Source organism: Mus musculus, chromosome 6, assembly GCF_000001635.26.
Source record: "Mus musculus strain C57BL/6J chromosome 6, GRCm38.p6 C57BL/6J".
NCBI lineage: Eukaryota > Metazoa > Chordata > Mammalia > Rodentia > Muridae > Mus > Mus musculus.
The window spans coordinates 50824602-50840443 of record NC_000072.6 but is presented as its reverse complement, the minus strand read 5'-3'; positions in this window follow the sequence as shown (position 1 = coordinate 50840443).

Genomic DNA, 15842 nt, shown 5'->3' with positions numbered 1-15842 from the left:
TAAGGATGTGTGTGTGTGTGTGTGTGCGTGTGTGTGCACATGCATGTGCCTGAAAAGCCTGCACTGCAAGTCTTCCTCAGTTGTTCTCCATCTTATTTATGGAGGACACCTCTCAGATACCCAAATATGCCTAGCTGGGTGGCCAGCTTGCTCTAGATCCTCTGTCTCCACTTGCTGAGAGCTAGACTTGTGAGGGCCTGGCACTGCCTCTGCATTCATGTGGATTCTAAGGATGCAGACTCTGGCTCCCATGCTTGCACATCAAGTACCTTAGCCTCTAAAACACACACACACACATCACATACACACACACACACACATCACATCACATCACATCACATCATATCACATCACATCACATACACACATGCACACACACACACACAAATTACATACACACATGCACACACACACACACAAACACACAGGCACACATGGCAAGCCCGACAGTCCAGTTTTTTAATGTATATTTTTCATCTTCATGAGACAATGGCAGAAGTTTATCCATTTAGTCCTTCTCTTGAGTGTTGGATATATATGTGAAAGTAGGGGGAGGGAAGAAAGGAGGGGGAGGGAGGGAGGGAGGGAGGGAGGGAGAGAGAGAGAGAGAGAGAGAGAGAGAGAGAGAGAGAGAGAGAGAATGAGCCTTTTAAAGGTTTCTCAGGCTCTGAGTTCAGTGTTGCCTATTTTTCAGGTTCAGGTCCTGGGAAGAGGCAATGGGATCATTGCAAGAAGGAATCTCAAAGCACAAAACAAAACAAAACAAAACAAAAAACCTAGCATCAGGCGAGCTCCATAGGGGGGGCCTTGAGTTCTATCCAGGATTCTGGGTCCTGAAGGCATTCAGTGTTATCACGTAAGGGGCCTAATGGATCCACCATCAGAGTGACTACAGGCAGTCTTTGCTGCCAGTATCTTGTTTCTGTCTTTTATGTCATCACAAGACGCGGGACCATGAATTCTGCTTTACAGTGAACAAAGCTCGTTTATTGTTTTGTGTCATATGTAATTGTTTTTCTCTAGGACAGTGAAATATGGAGGTGCTTTAGTGTACGATCTTTGTGGTTGGCCTATATTCCTATCCTGGCATCACACACTCCAGCTGCAGCACTGACTGACCACTGTGAGCAGACAGTTGAGCCTTCCCTGCCTCAGATCATTGCCTGGGACCATCAGCTATGCATGTAGAGCTTTCTGAGCCCTCCTAGGGAAAGTCTGACAGTTTAAGGACTAGAAAATCTAGCTTACTTTCCTAAAAATCATGTATTATTGGCCCTCCAGATCACCTGAGGTTAAATTCAGGGCAGACTCACCCAGCTCCCCACATTTCCTTGTTTCTGTGGTGCTCTATGATCGATCCTTCACTCTTAAAGCTCATCTGAGAGAAATCTTTCAACCGTTGCTTAAGAGTCAGCACCTGGAGCTCTGTTCGAGGAAACTGGACTTAAAATACTGTTTTAGTTTAGGTAAATAGAGACTTTCCAGAAACAGCAAGTGCCTTTAAGCACAGAGGGCACAGTAGTGGCACATATACATCGGCAGTAACCAATAGCTCTCTACTTGAACTTAAAAACAACTCAGCGTGGTACTCAGCTCTCTACTCAGTGCTAGTGAAGTCATGGTCATTGGAGGAGAATTTACAACCATGAATTTACTAGTTAGAAATATCCCTAACACAATCTATAATCATTTGTCTTTATACCTATGAATAAATGTAGTCCTCATCCCTCATCAAGGAAACTTCTCTATTCATCAGACAGAGACCATGACAGAAAACTACAGGCAATCAGCATGCAAAGGTGTGCCCCAATAGTCACATCTACACAACACTCCCACAGCTAAGACTCATGGAACATTGCAGAAGAGATGTGTGTGTGTGTGTGTGTGTGTGTGTGTGTGTGTGTGAGAGAGAGAGAGAGAGAGAGAGAGAGAGATTTTATGAATCAGATGATCAGGGAGTCTCCTAGGAATGTCAGAGACCGTACCCATCCAGTCTCACCAACATGACTGCCCGAACATGAGTAGAACAAGGTTGACACTTGTAGACATGCCAAAGTGTTTTGGGAAAAGCCCACGAGGCCTCAGCTCTACACAAAGAACTATAGGCAACAAAGAAAAGCTGAGAGCAGGAGAGGTGGTCTTCCCCAGGGAAAAGCAGACCGATTGGTTGTCCAGTGCCCAACTGTAATCCCTGACAGCATACACACAAATAATGTTACACAGAATGGGTTACATTTAGGAATGCAAGTGTATGTGCATATCCTTATGAGCATGCAATAACAGAAAGAAAAGAAGTCGTTTGAAAGGAGAGCAGGAGGGATATGTGGGATGGTTTAGAAGGAAGGAAAGAGAGAAAGGGAAGACAGAAATGTAATTAAATTATAAGCTCAAAAAAGATTTTTTTATCTATTAAAATAAATCCCACTACACATATCCCATTGATTTATTAATTCATTAACCCATAGGTAGTCACCTATTCATGAAGACAGAGTCACCATGATTCTACAGTAGTCCCTATGTCTGAACAGTATCAGCATATGCCTTTTGGGGACTAAGTTTCCTATGAAACATTTCCCAAAGAGATAGAACCAACCCACGGCAGGTACCTGAGACTTCATCTGGAGGAGGCTGGGGCAGCATAATAGAAGGCAGGAATTCACTGTGGTTGCATGGAGTGGACATGGAGTGGTCACATAGACCTTGCGACAACTTTCAGGTAAAGTGTGATTTTGCTGTTCAGATGGTCCATTGAAAGTGTCCTGAATTTTTTTGGAGCCCCCCAAGAAGCACCAGATGTAAAGCGCTACCATCTGTCACCCTTCAGATACCCCAGCTCCCCCTTCCCATCCCTGTTCCTACTGTGTGAATAACTACACAGGATGGGTAGTGTGTATGGAATACATGACATGAGGAGGTCTTTACATTTCTTCTGCTAAAGCAAGAAGAAATTCCAGTCAACACGCCACAGACATATTTATACATCAATGCTTAATGTAGCCCTTTTCACAGTAGTTAAAGTTATAGCCAACCCAGGTGTTTAACAACAGAGGAATGAATAAAGAAGCTGGGTTATATACATGATGTATGCTTATTCCAGCCATAAAGAATGGAGCTAGGTCATTTGTAGGAAAATGGTTGCAGCTGGAGATATTCATGCTAAGCGAATTAAATCAGAAGAACAAATATCATGTGTTCTCTCACTTGGGTCCTGGATTATATATAGTTATACACATACATGCATGCATACATACATACATATACATACACACATACATATACATATATACATACACATATATACATGTACATACACACACACATATATATACGTAGACAGACATACATACACATATATACATATATACATGCACATATATACACACACATAGATGACATGAAAGTAGATGTGAAACTGTCTAGGGAACAAAAAGGGAAGGAGGCAGGAGAGGACAGCAGCATTTGAGGGATGTGTTAGAAGTCCACTACATACTTGCATCAAAATGGCCTGATGTACCCAGTGTAAAATGTTATTTTTAAAGAAAGAATTTCACACAGTCTCTTAAGCTTCTTAACAAATCCAGCTTTGTTCTTTGTTCTGCTTTGGGTCATTTCTGTGACCTTAGATGAGTCATCAACTAAAACCTTGGGAGTCTCAGCTTCCTCATCTAGAAAATGGGTGAGTGGAGGAGACCAGTGGGATGTAAAAAAAAAAAAAAAAAAAAAAAAAACCCGGGGAGGGGGAGAGATGGGCAAATTGCATCCCACCACATTAATCACAAATAGAAGACTTTTATTACCGTGAGAACCACCTGTGCAAAGATGTAAGCTCACCCGGTGCATGTATCATGCTGCTCACATTCTTTCACACAGGGTTACAAAAATCACAGATTTACCAAGTGCAAGAAGAAAAGAAAAAACTCTCATGACTGATATGCACAGGTAATCTGAGCCTCTTGACAGCACTGCTCATTTTGTCACACTGCATCTGTGGCTAAGGTGTCAGCCTGAGGAATCTCACCATTACACTTAGGAGCCTTGGTGAGTTATGGCTGTCTTCTCCCTGTGAAAACCCAGCTCCCTGGAGAAATGTAATCCAACTTGTCTCCCTTTGCTGAGCATACTCTTTTGCTAGACAAAGTAGTTTTCCTCCTGGGCGAGAAAGAGGCGTGAAGACAGGTTAATGGTTCCTGTTGCTAACCACATGTGCATGTGGCCACGGGAAAGCTCAACACACAGCGGTCTCACTAAGGTCACGCATGAATCATCTCTTCCATCACCTCCAGATATCTGACTCCTTGGTGCACAGCAGGCTGACCAACAATTCATGTTTCAAAACCTTTCCCAGGAGTTCTGTTTTCTTCAAACTGGAAGTTGGGTTTTAGTTTACTTCCCTCTTCAATGTGGTCTCTGTTGAATGGTTTGGTAAGGATCCTTGGGGCATGGAGAAGACTTTAGCGCTGAGTAATCATAGTAGGATGTTCTAACACAAACAAAAACAAAACACTGATGCCAATCATCGGGGAAGTCTTGGACTACACGCCAGTCAAGGCTCTCTTCCACCCAAACTTTCTAGATTATGTTTGCACCCGGATAGCCACAGTGTGGTGAGTGGTGAGCTTTTGACACAGAACCACAATCCTGCAGAACTCCTGGAATTAATTTCACGGATTCTCCCCAGCAGTTAATTAGGCATTATTTGCCGATTTGACCAGCAAGCACTATTGATCATCTATCTCTTCAGGTTACTGTGCTCAGAACAGGGTGCATAGAGTTAAATAAGACAATCTCCTTTTTCTGGCTGACATTCAAAATCTCCTGGAGGAAGAATATGTAAAGAAAAGAGCAGAGCCAAAATAGGACATATATTAAAGGAGAGAAGTAATTCTCCTGGGTAAAAATCAGAAAAGGCTTCACAATGGAGGTGATGTTTGAGGAGGCCTTAGAGGGTGTATAGGAGTCTTCAAGATAAAACAAAAGGAGACTGGCATTCCAGAAAAGAGAAGCAACAAGGACCTCTGCAAATGACATAGGAGTGCATGGAAACTGAGAGGGGAGGCAATATGGGTGATTATGAAAGGAAAGGACATGAGGAACAGCCCTATATGCCGAGACAAGGACTTTGAGTTTAATGTTGCAAGCCATTGTCATATACACTTCAGTAGGATCTTCTTTTCTTTTTTTAAGTTTGTGAGAGATGAGATTGAATCTAAGTTTTAACAAGAACGTGTCGAGAGCTTCTCAGAGACGAGCCGTCTGAGGAATGTCTGAATACAAGAATGAGGTGGGAAAGCATTTCCGTAGCTTTAGACGAGAGCAGATGAGCCTTGAGATTAGGAGCATGATTGCGGAATGAGCCACTTGGGTGATGCTAAATATGTCCTTAACGATGCTCCCAAAGCTCCTTGCTTACTTCAACACAATCCTCACCCTGTTGAGAAACCTGGAACTTCTACAAAGAACCTTCAGTGAGAGGAATTCAGTAAGACATGAGTCATAAGCAAACTGTTGGTTTACAGATGGAAAAAAAAATCATGAAAGTTGATAAGCCCAGGAGAGACCAACTAAAAAGAGAAGGTAATTGAAAAGTACTTAGGGAGCCAACACTAAAAGACAGGCAAACAAAGGTCCAGAAAAGTGTATCCCGAGTAAGCCTGGAATATGAGGGTGAGCATTCCACTGATACTGGAAAGAGAAGGGGACCTTCTGTGTGGGTAAGGTGGTCAAGGTTTGATCCAAAATGCTATCATAAACAGCTGCATTCATCTCAATATTCATTCCAGTTCTTCCATAGTACTTTAATTTTATCCTGGGCATACAATATCCCAGAATAAAAGCTACATTTCAAGACTTGTCATTGAGGGAAATCAGGGTGAGAATGCAAGCAAAGAACCTGGAGGGATGCAGGTACCAACATGGAGCCAATGGAGGCGTGCTGCTTAGTGCCTATTCTTCATAGCTCGCTTAACCTGATTTCTTTTTCTTGAAGATGTATTTTATGTATTATTTTATTTATTTATTTATTTATTTATTTATTTATTTATTTATTTAATGTATGGGCTCTCTGCTGCATGTACATCTGCACTCCAGAAGAGGGTATCATATCCTGTTATAGATGGTCATGAGACACCATGTGGTTTCTGGGAATTGAATTCAGGACCCCTGGAAGAACAGCCAATACTCTTAACTGATGAGCCATCTCTCCAGGGTGCTTTTTTATACACCCTGGCACCACCCAGTGATTGATGCCACCCACAGAGGACTAGATCCTTCCACATCAATCACCAATCAAGAAGATGTCCCACCAGGGGTTTGCCAACAGGCCCCTCATGGGAGCATTTTCTCAACTGAGGTTTCTTTTAATCAAATACCTTTAGCTTCTGTCAAGATGTCAAAATACAAACAAATGTATGAGAATTCTTTAGCATCTGTTACTATAAAATTTCATAGTTATCAAATATCAAGGGTGCCCTCTTTGAAGAACCAGAGTTCATACATGCTGATGGGAATTGAAGATCTTCCTTGCTTTCTCAGATTCTGAGTTCATGAAAAATAAGTGTAAAACACAGAGGTCAAAGTACTATAGTTATTATTGGTAGAACAGATGCAAAGGAATTTATGTTCTATGTCTATGGTAAGTGAGCTTTTAAAACCCAAATTAAATACCAAATTAAAAATTAAGTATAATTTTCCAGCCATCACAAATACACCTGGTTCACTGTAGATCTATTCCATGAACCCCTCTAAGATTGTTACACCAGCAAAGCTCCCTCCACAGATAAGATATAATAGGGCTGAGAAAGACCATTAGCCCCTAACATCACAGATCCAAGCTCACTATAACTGGGTTCCGTCAGAAAAATATTAGTGACACTGGATCTAAAAAGGCCAGATGTTGTTCAGAATTCAAAGTCAATACTAAACCAAGATTGATGGCAAGACAGTAAATGCCCTGGTCCATTCTGCATAAGCTTATCACGGTCTCTCTAGACTATGGAAGTGGGAGAACAGCCTGTTTCTATGGTCCTTCTACTCTTGTATTGAAGAAAAGACCAACCTTCCTACAGGACTGAATCTTCACCTGTCTGTCATTCCATGAGGAAGGACCAAAGTCAAAACCAAGACTGTTTCACATGTAGCTCATGAGTCGATGTGATACCAAAGAGAGGACATGTAGAGCTCTCCACCCACGTGTCAATATAGCAAGTGAGTGATGCTCAACCAAAGGGCTCCATGGATACTCAGAAATGACTGTGGCTTGTACTGGTATATCCTATACAGTGACCCTAGTTCTGCATAGGGTATTTCCATATTAGGATGTCTTATAGCACATAGGCCACGTCCACTTAACAAATGTCTTACCAAAAAATGTTAATTATACTAGTATGTGTGGACTGGAACTTGTATTTCATCCTTCATTCCACAAGAGAGATAAAAACCAAACAGAGCCCAGATTCCATTTTGCACAGCCGTCTTCTCAGTGTGCATCTTACCATGGAGTTCCCCACAGTAATGAGAAAGTTTGGAGGCCAAGACTTCAATTGTTCTTCAGTTGGCAATTCAGCATTTCTGAATAAATCTTGATATGCTTATCTGTTATTCATATAAAAGAATAAATAGTATTGGGCAACTACTGATTCAGACACTGTTCTCAGTCCTAGAGGAGTAGTGATTAAAAACACTAACCTACTCCACTTAGTATTTTACTGGGGAAGGGTGTGAAGAACAATTACAAAATTCTTCTTTATGTCTGAATGAAGAATCTAAGAATCTCAGGAAAGATATTTGTAAAAACAACCCCTTCACCTTCATTTTATACATGGGGAAACTGAAGCTCAATGGGTACAGTGGCAGGACTGGGGCCTGTGTCACTCAAAAGTCAACTCTAGCTGTCCCAATATTGTGCTGTTCTGGATTGCCATCCCTTGTTAAGGAGTTAACAGCCATGAGGTAGGAGTGGAAGTCACATCACCCTTGGTTCGTGAAGCTCGGGTTTGCTTCCTACTAATCTTCAAACTGACCCTAGCCAGTTGGGAAAAATAGTGGACAAACTGGAAGGTGAAGCTCATAGCTCAGGCTTTAAAAATATCTTAATCCATTTGAACAAGTATTTCTTGACCATCTACGGTGTGCCCAGTCAATGCTATGAGCAGTTGGAGATTTCTCGATGAATAGACTAGACATCCTCCCCTCAGGAAAGTTACTGTGTGCTGAAAGAGACAGATGGCATACAACTACAGTACAGATAGAATATGATAAATGCCATAATAAAATTACAAATGCCTGTGGGAGCAGAGAGAGAAATGAATGCCAGCTCCTCCATAAAACGTTGCCTAATTTCCCCAAATGGAATCTGCAGTGAAACTTGAAAGATGGATGGAATGTTAACGGAAGGGGAAAGAAGGGCCTCTCCTCCATGGTGACAGATTTCCTGAAGGTCAAAGGGGAAAACATCCAAGATCCGAAGAAGACAAAGTATTGCAAGATGAGCTTCTTGGTCACTGGACAGTTTTATTCCTGATACACCAGCAGGGGGCATCTCTGTAGCAGGATGGATCAGAGTCCTAGAAATCACAGAAAGATAGCACAGCAGTCACCTTTGCTAAAGTGGGTGTGACACACCGGAAACAGGATCATTCACATGCACACAGTATCTCATGACAGCCCTTTGAAGTATGCTCGACCAGAGAAGGTGGTATTGTTGAGGGGATATGCAACATGCCTGGGATCACACTGATTGATCATGAGGGACAGGATTTGCTGTCTCCATCAATATCCTTGTACATGGTGGTATGATTGTTTCTTTTCTTTGGAGTTGAGAAATTCATTCTAATCAGCATGATTTAAAGAATAAGATGTGCCATCTCTTTAAAAGGTGTGTTTAGGCAACTTGGGTCAGCAAGACTGGGCACTTGCCACACAGACTTGTGTTCCCGTGCTACCCTCGCTGTCCCCTCCAAGGGATTTTAGCTGTGCTTGTTTGCTCAGCCATCCATTAGCTCTTTCAGATTTATTCAAGTTAATCCCCAAGATGCTAAGGACTACTACCTACTGTCTCTAAGGTCAGAAAAGAATCCAATCAACCTCTCAGGAAATCTGTCCTAATCATACTTCTCTTCACCAACCTACTTTTAATGTCTATGTAGCATGTCTTCACATTCTGCATGCTGTGTGAAGAATCCTATCTTGCCATCATCATCATCATCAACAGCATCATCATAGAGAACACATGCCACAGAAACCCACCCTAAATTTCCCTTCCCCAAAGGAAAAAGAAAGACTTACTGACTGATGCCTACCCAGAGGTAAAGATAGTTAATGTTAGCTACTAACTCCTGAGAGTCAGGCATGTTGGACTCAACTTCTACCTCCACTCATGGCATATGGAAGATGTAAGGTCAAAGTCCAACAGGTCTTTTCCATGTTCTATATTCTGAGTTCCATGTTCCATGTTCCGTGTTCCGTGTTCTGTGTTCTGTGGTGTACTCAACTTTTCTGGCCTGCCCTACCTTGGGAGTACAGAGATGTTTGGTATCTGGCTAGGTTCAGGAAGGAGGTGAGACCTGCTACTTCTCATTCTAGCTGCATCATTAAAATGGTGACAGTGAGGTGGATCTCTACATGACTCTGCATATGATCTCAACTGATGGGTGTTTTTACCTCCTGTCCATTTTCAATATGCCCCACAAGTGGACATGGTTTCTCCTACCTACAAGAAGTGTCTAGAATGTGGTAGTGTAGACTAGCGGAAAGGACTGTGGACATGGATGCAGTAGACTCGGTTCTAGGCCAGGTTCTGCTTGAGAAGGTCACTAACACTTTTCAGCTCCATCTCTTTGTGAGATGTAAAAGATGCTGTTAGCCTGCTCATGTTCATCTCATGGGAGAACCATTAAGGCCAGAGTAACCCTAGACGTGAGAGCACAGTATGAAGCACTGTAAATAGCAAAGACTCACTCTTACTGCCATCATTATCATCGTAATGGACACATTTTATTGCTACTGGAAAAGGGTGTTACCACTGGGTAGACATCAATCTGTGTTAGATACTTTTCCCAGCACCCCAGTCCAAGGCACCCAAACCTTGCTGCCAATTGGCACCACGCAGGCATCTACATGAAATCCTGATGTATAGCTCCAATCCCAGAAGTCTGGCTTAGTAAGCACAATGTGAGGTCAGGAATTGGGGGAGCCTGTTAAAGATTCCCAGGGATAAGAAAAGACAATAAAGGTGGATGCTGTAGCCACAGTCTCTCTAACCAATGGAGGAAAGTTTGGAAGAACTCAGAACTAAGGAATCAGTTCTCACCTTCTAAGGAAAAACACCTTCTGGTAGTTCCTTACTCTGCAAAGTACATAGTGCCCAGGTGGGCTGTCACGAACATGGTGATGGGCATTTGCCCTGAGGTGGAGGACAGTGTTCTCTGAATATCCAGGAGATCCAACTGCTGGTCTATTGCTTGGCATAGAACAAACAGGAATGGAAAGGAAATGGGTGTCTTTTTAACAAGCATTACAGCCTTCTAGGTGATATTGGAGTCACTGATTCTGTGAGAGGTGGATCATTTGTGAGTTCAAATATAATGTCAATTCAATACTCCTAAGTCTTGGGCTCCCTAATTGAGAATGTCAGAGCCCCACTGAGACCAACTCCATGTTTCTTTCCTTCTCTGGCCTCGGCCTCCTTTTCCTCCAGTTTAATTTGATTCATTAGAAGATGAGATTAGACATATTCCACTTAAAAATAAAATACAGAACCCTTTCTTTTATGAGGTTCCTTAAGCATTTTCCTGTAAAATCTCCTGACTCGATAGCTTCATGAGTTCAAACCCACTCACTTCTTTTTAACTTGGTTTTCTAAAGAATTTTGAGTGATGAACTCTACAAATGCGACAGTTTCTCTTTCCAGCTGCAGACTGGCACCCACTAATATGGCCTTGACACTTCACATATCTGTCCCCATAGGAAACAGGGGACCAGCACAATAGCCTAGATTCCTAAAGGATGTGGGTATAAGTAGGGACACCTTTTATTTTTCTTTTTTTAATAAATAAATAATTTTTTATTTTAACCCAGAGAATTATCTGGATAATAAAATTAATACATCTTATTTTATTTTTTTTACTGAATATTTTCTTTATTTACCTTTTGAATGTTTTCCCCTTTTCAAGTCTCCTATTCAGACACCCCTACCCTATCCCCCCTGCCTCTATGAGGGTGCTCCCCCTGACTCCAGTCTTCCAGCCCTGGCATTCCTCTACACTGGGGCATTGATCACTCTCAGGCCTAAGGGCCTCTCTTCCCACTGATGCCAACAAGGCCATCCTCTATCACATATGCAGTCGGAGCCATGGGTCCCTCCATGTGTGCTCTTTGGTTGGTGGTCCAGTCCCCAGGAGCTCCAGGGGAGTCTGGCTGGTTGACACCGTTGCTCCATCCGTGGGGTTGCAAACCCCCTCAGTTCCTTCAGTCCCTTCTCCAACTCCTACATTGGGGACCCTGAGCTCAGTCCAAAGGTTGCAAGGGATGCTTTTTCTAATATTAAAGATAGAACAAGTACTGGAGAGGTGGCACAGCAGTTAAGAACACACTATGTGTTCTTGCAAAGGACGCAAATTCAGTTCCCAGTACCCATGTGGGGTAGGTCACAACCATCTATAATCCCAGCTCCGGAGGATCTGATGCCCTTTCCTGACCTCTGCAAGACATTGCTGCTCATGTACACATTCCTATACCATCACAGACACTTACATATACTTGTAATGCAAAATTAAAAGAAAATTTCATATAGGAAAACTGAAGACCAGGCTAGTAGTATACCCTACAGTATCCTGAGATTCAAATCTTGTAGGCTTGTGTTTTTCAAAATCTACTTTAATAAATGTACTTAAATACTTTAACCTCCCTTCTAGCCCACCGCTCACCAGAAGTAGTAGAAAGAAAAAGTTATTAGGGAAAAGAAGGATGCAGACCTGTTTAGAAATAGTTCATTGGGGTGAATCCAATCTGCCTTGACAGGATATCAGCGGTTCAGTTCACAGGAATTAGTGGTAGCTTGATCAACTCACTCACACCATTCATGAATCAGCAATGGCAGTTGGACCCAGAAGAAACTGTGAGACTCTTCCAATCTGTTAGAGTCCACAGAAGTGGCAAGAAACTGCCAGAACACCACCAGAAGTTCTTGGGTGCATTTCTATGATGTCATGACCAAAAATGATCAGCAGAGTGGCAAGGTGAACCAATACCACACAGCATCATCAGCAAAGACTATCGTAGCACAGCCCAACAATGACCAGTAAAGAGTGGCAAAGTGAACCAATATCACACAGTGTCATCCACTGTCTGTTGGTTGTATTTATACACTTTCCAAATATCACATGTTCTCTCAAGCGTCTGCTCTAGCAAAATATCACATGTCCCTTTTCCAGGCTGCTTCCAGAAAAACACCACATGTCTACTGTCAGCAAAACATCTTCCCAAGTGTCTGCATTAGTCAAAACATCCTCTCATAAGACAGTTTCCAGAATAACATCACATGACACAGCTGAGTCTCCAAAGAAACCAGAAACTTCCACTTCCAAATCTAGTTTGCCTGGCTCCCATAATCCATGCAACATCAACCCCTAAGACTTTTCTCAGAACACTAAGGAAGCACACAGCATGTTAGGTTGCCCATACTTCCTTCTTTAAGCCAGACCTTGTCTGCATCTATTTGGTGTTTGACAGTACAACATCCACGTGGTATGTGGTGAGAGTTACATAAATGGGAAAAGTTAGCAACATTAGTTGATTTCCTAACCTGATCAGTCTTATGTCTGATGTCTGTCCAGTCAGTAGATTCTTGACACTCTAGGGGAGCTTGTGTGGGCCAGAATCGCACTAGGTACAAGGGTCCACGGCGCAGACACTTGCCTGGGAGACAGTCTCCTGGAAGCCATCAGTTGGGTTGCCAGGATGTCCATTTTTCCTAGCCCACATAAACCTCAACCCAATGTCCTCATAAACAATACCAGTCCATCAAGAGCAGCATCAAGTACCCCTGTGTACACCGGGCAGCCTATAAGCTGCCCTCAGACTGGTTTAATTTCTAGAATGAAAAGAAGATGAAATCTTGAGGGTTTTTTTTTCCCTAGTTTGAATACAAATAAATAAATAAGGAGAAGAAAAATAAGAACCACAAAAAGAAACCTGAAGTGTCCTTTGATGTCCACTCTGGCTTAATTAGCAGGCTTTTCTCTTGGCCAGTCAGCAACCCCTGGTCTTAAAAGTCCTCCTCTGTAGATAAGTTGGCTTTGAATGGGTTTCTTTTCTCATAAGGAAGAATCCTCAAAACTTTTTTTTTTCTAGTTTTTTGAGACAGGGTTTCTCTGTGTAGCCCTGGCTGCCCTGGAACTTACTCTGTAGACCAGGCTGGCCTTGAATTCAGAAATCCATCTGCCTCTGCCTCCCAAGTGCTGGGATTAAAGGAATGCACCACCACTGCCTGGCTTTCAAAAACTTTTCTCACTCAGATATCCAAAGCAAAGCCGCCGTGCAATTTTCTCACTAGGAAGCAAGAGTCGGACGGAGATCTTGTCCAGGCAGAGAAGGAGCATGCTTACGGATAACTTCAGATAAACACAACCAGAGTGCTGTGAATGGAGAACCACGAACCATAGGACCCTTCTCCACTAACTTCCATAGCTAGGGAAAAACTGCCCAGTCCTCTCTAGTCTACCTTTACAGCATTGTCAGGCTGATGTTGTATCTATGTAGTGATATGTTTCAGCTGTGTACAAGCCTTTATTTCTAAATATGAAGGTTATACAGAAGTGAACTGCTGGAAGCAGAATGCCCGCTGGTACTTGACGCTGCTCTGGCATCATCTCTCCTAATTTAGTCTGGTACCATACCACAGCCCATTTTACAGATGAGGAAATCCAGCTGCTCAGAATGCTTCAGGCTGAGCTGAGATGGCACCTGTCAGAGGCAGCTCAATGAATCACACTGTGTGTGTGTGTGTGTGTGTGTGTGTGTGTGTGTGTGTGTGTGTGAGTGTGTGTGTGTGTGTGTGTGTGCGCGCGCGCCTGTGCATGCACACTACAGAGGTTCCACCACTCATTGTGCCTCATCAGGAAGGATTTAGTTATGCTTAGAGAAACACCATCACTTACTGAACAAATCAAGGACATTTCCCTCTCTGGGAAAGCCACACTCTCTCTTTGCGATACATACTCCCTGACCCAGCTCAGACTATGTATGAATATAGTGCTGTCTCAAGCAGTCCTCTGAGCCACTACCTATTGTTGCTGATCCAAACCAAGTATCCTGTCTCAGTGCCAACTCCTTTCCCAGGCTTGTTTTGAATGACTTTACAGATGTAAAAGTCAAGTCCCATCGTCCATCTGACACAAGTCCTTGTAGATACTTAAGAAGACACTGCCTAGCGCCTCCAGATTCACCAAAAGCATTTCCAGCAACCAGGATTCCACGGGGCTACCAATGCTGCCTTGAAGCTAACTTCATTCATTTGCCCACCACTTTATTGTGCTTTTCAATATTAGTTTTACAATCTTATATTTGTGCCTTCAGGGAATTGCAAACTCCCCCGTGTAGTGCCTAAGGGATTACTATCCTATTCTATTATGAAGGGTAATGCATTATAGAGCTTGGAACATATTACCTTCCTTTAACCAAGCAATTCTTTGTAGATAGTTCTTGGACTCAGTGACTCCCCAGACTTCAGGGCTGGGGGCTGAGTGTTGCTTAGCGATGTGTTCTTGCCTCATTGTTTTTCTGAGGCATGCATACCTTGTGATGGAATATCAAAAGTACAATCTTCTTTAAGTTGGATCCTGGCACGTCTCTGATGTCAGGAACTAGGAGGACCTTGAGGAAAAGACCCACTTTCTGCATTGTCACCTCCTCCTAAGAACAAGAAGAAGGAAATGGAAGGAAGACCAAGATGTTGTGAGCTTGCAGTGTCTGAAACATGAAATTAACACATCTGTGCCTTTCCTCGGTGCCAGAATTTAGGAAATAACAATACGTATACAAAGTGTAGTGGTTTCTTTAGCAGCAATTTGCCAAGTAGTTCTGATTTCTCCTTGATGGCCAGCTGAAGTAAGCATGGGTTTGTTTTATCTTGGCTAAATATTAATTCTTATATCCGCTGTCACATATCCTGCCTGCCTGCCTGTCTGTCTGTGTGGCAGAATGCTTACAGAGAGTTAAAGAGACCTCAGAAGACTTCACGATGATTTGAAGAGTCTTAACTAAGAGGCACAAGCAAAGGGTGACAGAGGGGCTGGAGAGATGACTTGGCAGTTAAGATCCTCATGTCCTGCTCTTCGAGAGAGCCTGGGTTCAATTCCCAGTACCCACGTGATGGCTTATAAATGTAAGTAAGGGATCTGATGCCCTTTTTTGGCATCCATGGGCACCAGGATGCACATGGAATATGAAAACAAAATGCCTACCCATACATAAAAATAAATAAGTAAAAGATGATGGAGAAGCAAAGAGTCTCCGTGGGAATGGTATGGAGGGTGTGTGACAGACAGTCCTCTGTCTGCCAGGGAGGTGGTTGCTATAGCACCAAGCCCAGGCTTCCAGATGAGCTGAAGAAGCTCAGTGGGGGACGATGGAGGCAAAAGAAGAACTGGATCCAGATAAGCATGTGGACAGACAGCAACTCAAGGGGCCTGCAGCACTGGCAAGGACCAGCAGTTCAAGGGGATCGCAGCACTGGCAAGGACCAAGCTCACCTGAAGCCCCCAGGCAGATGGGAGTTTTCTGCCTGTCGGTCCCTTGATACACACAGTGGGTGGTCCCATGGGAGGTCTACGGGTCCACTGTCATTA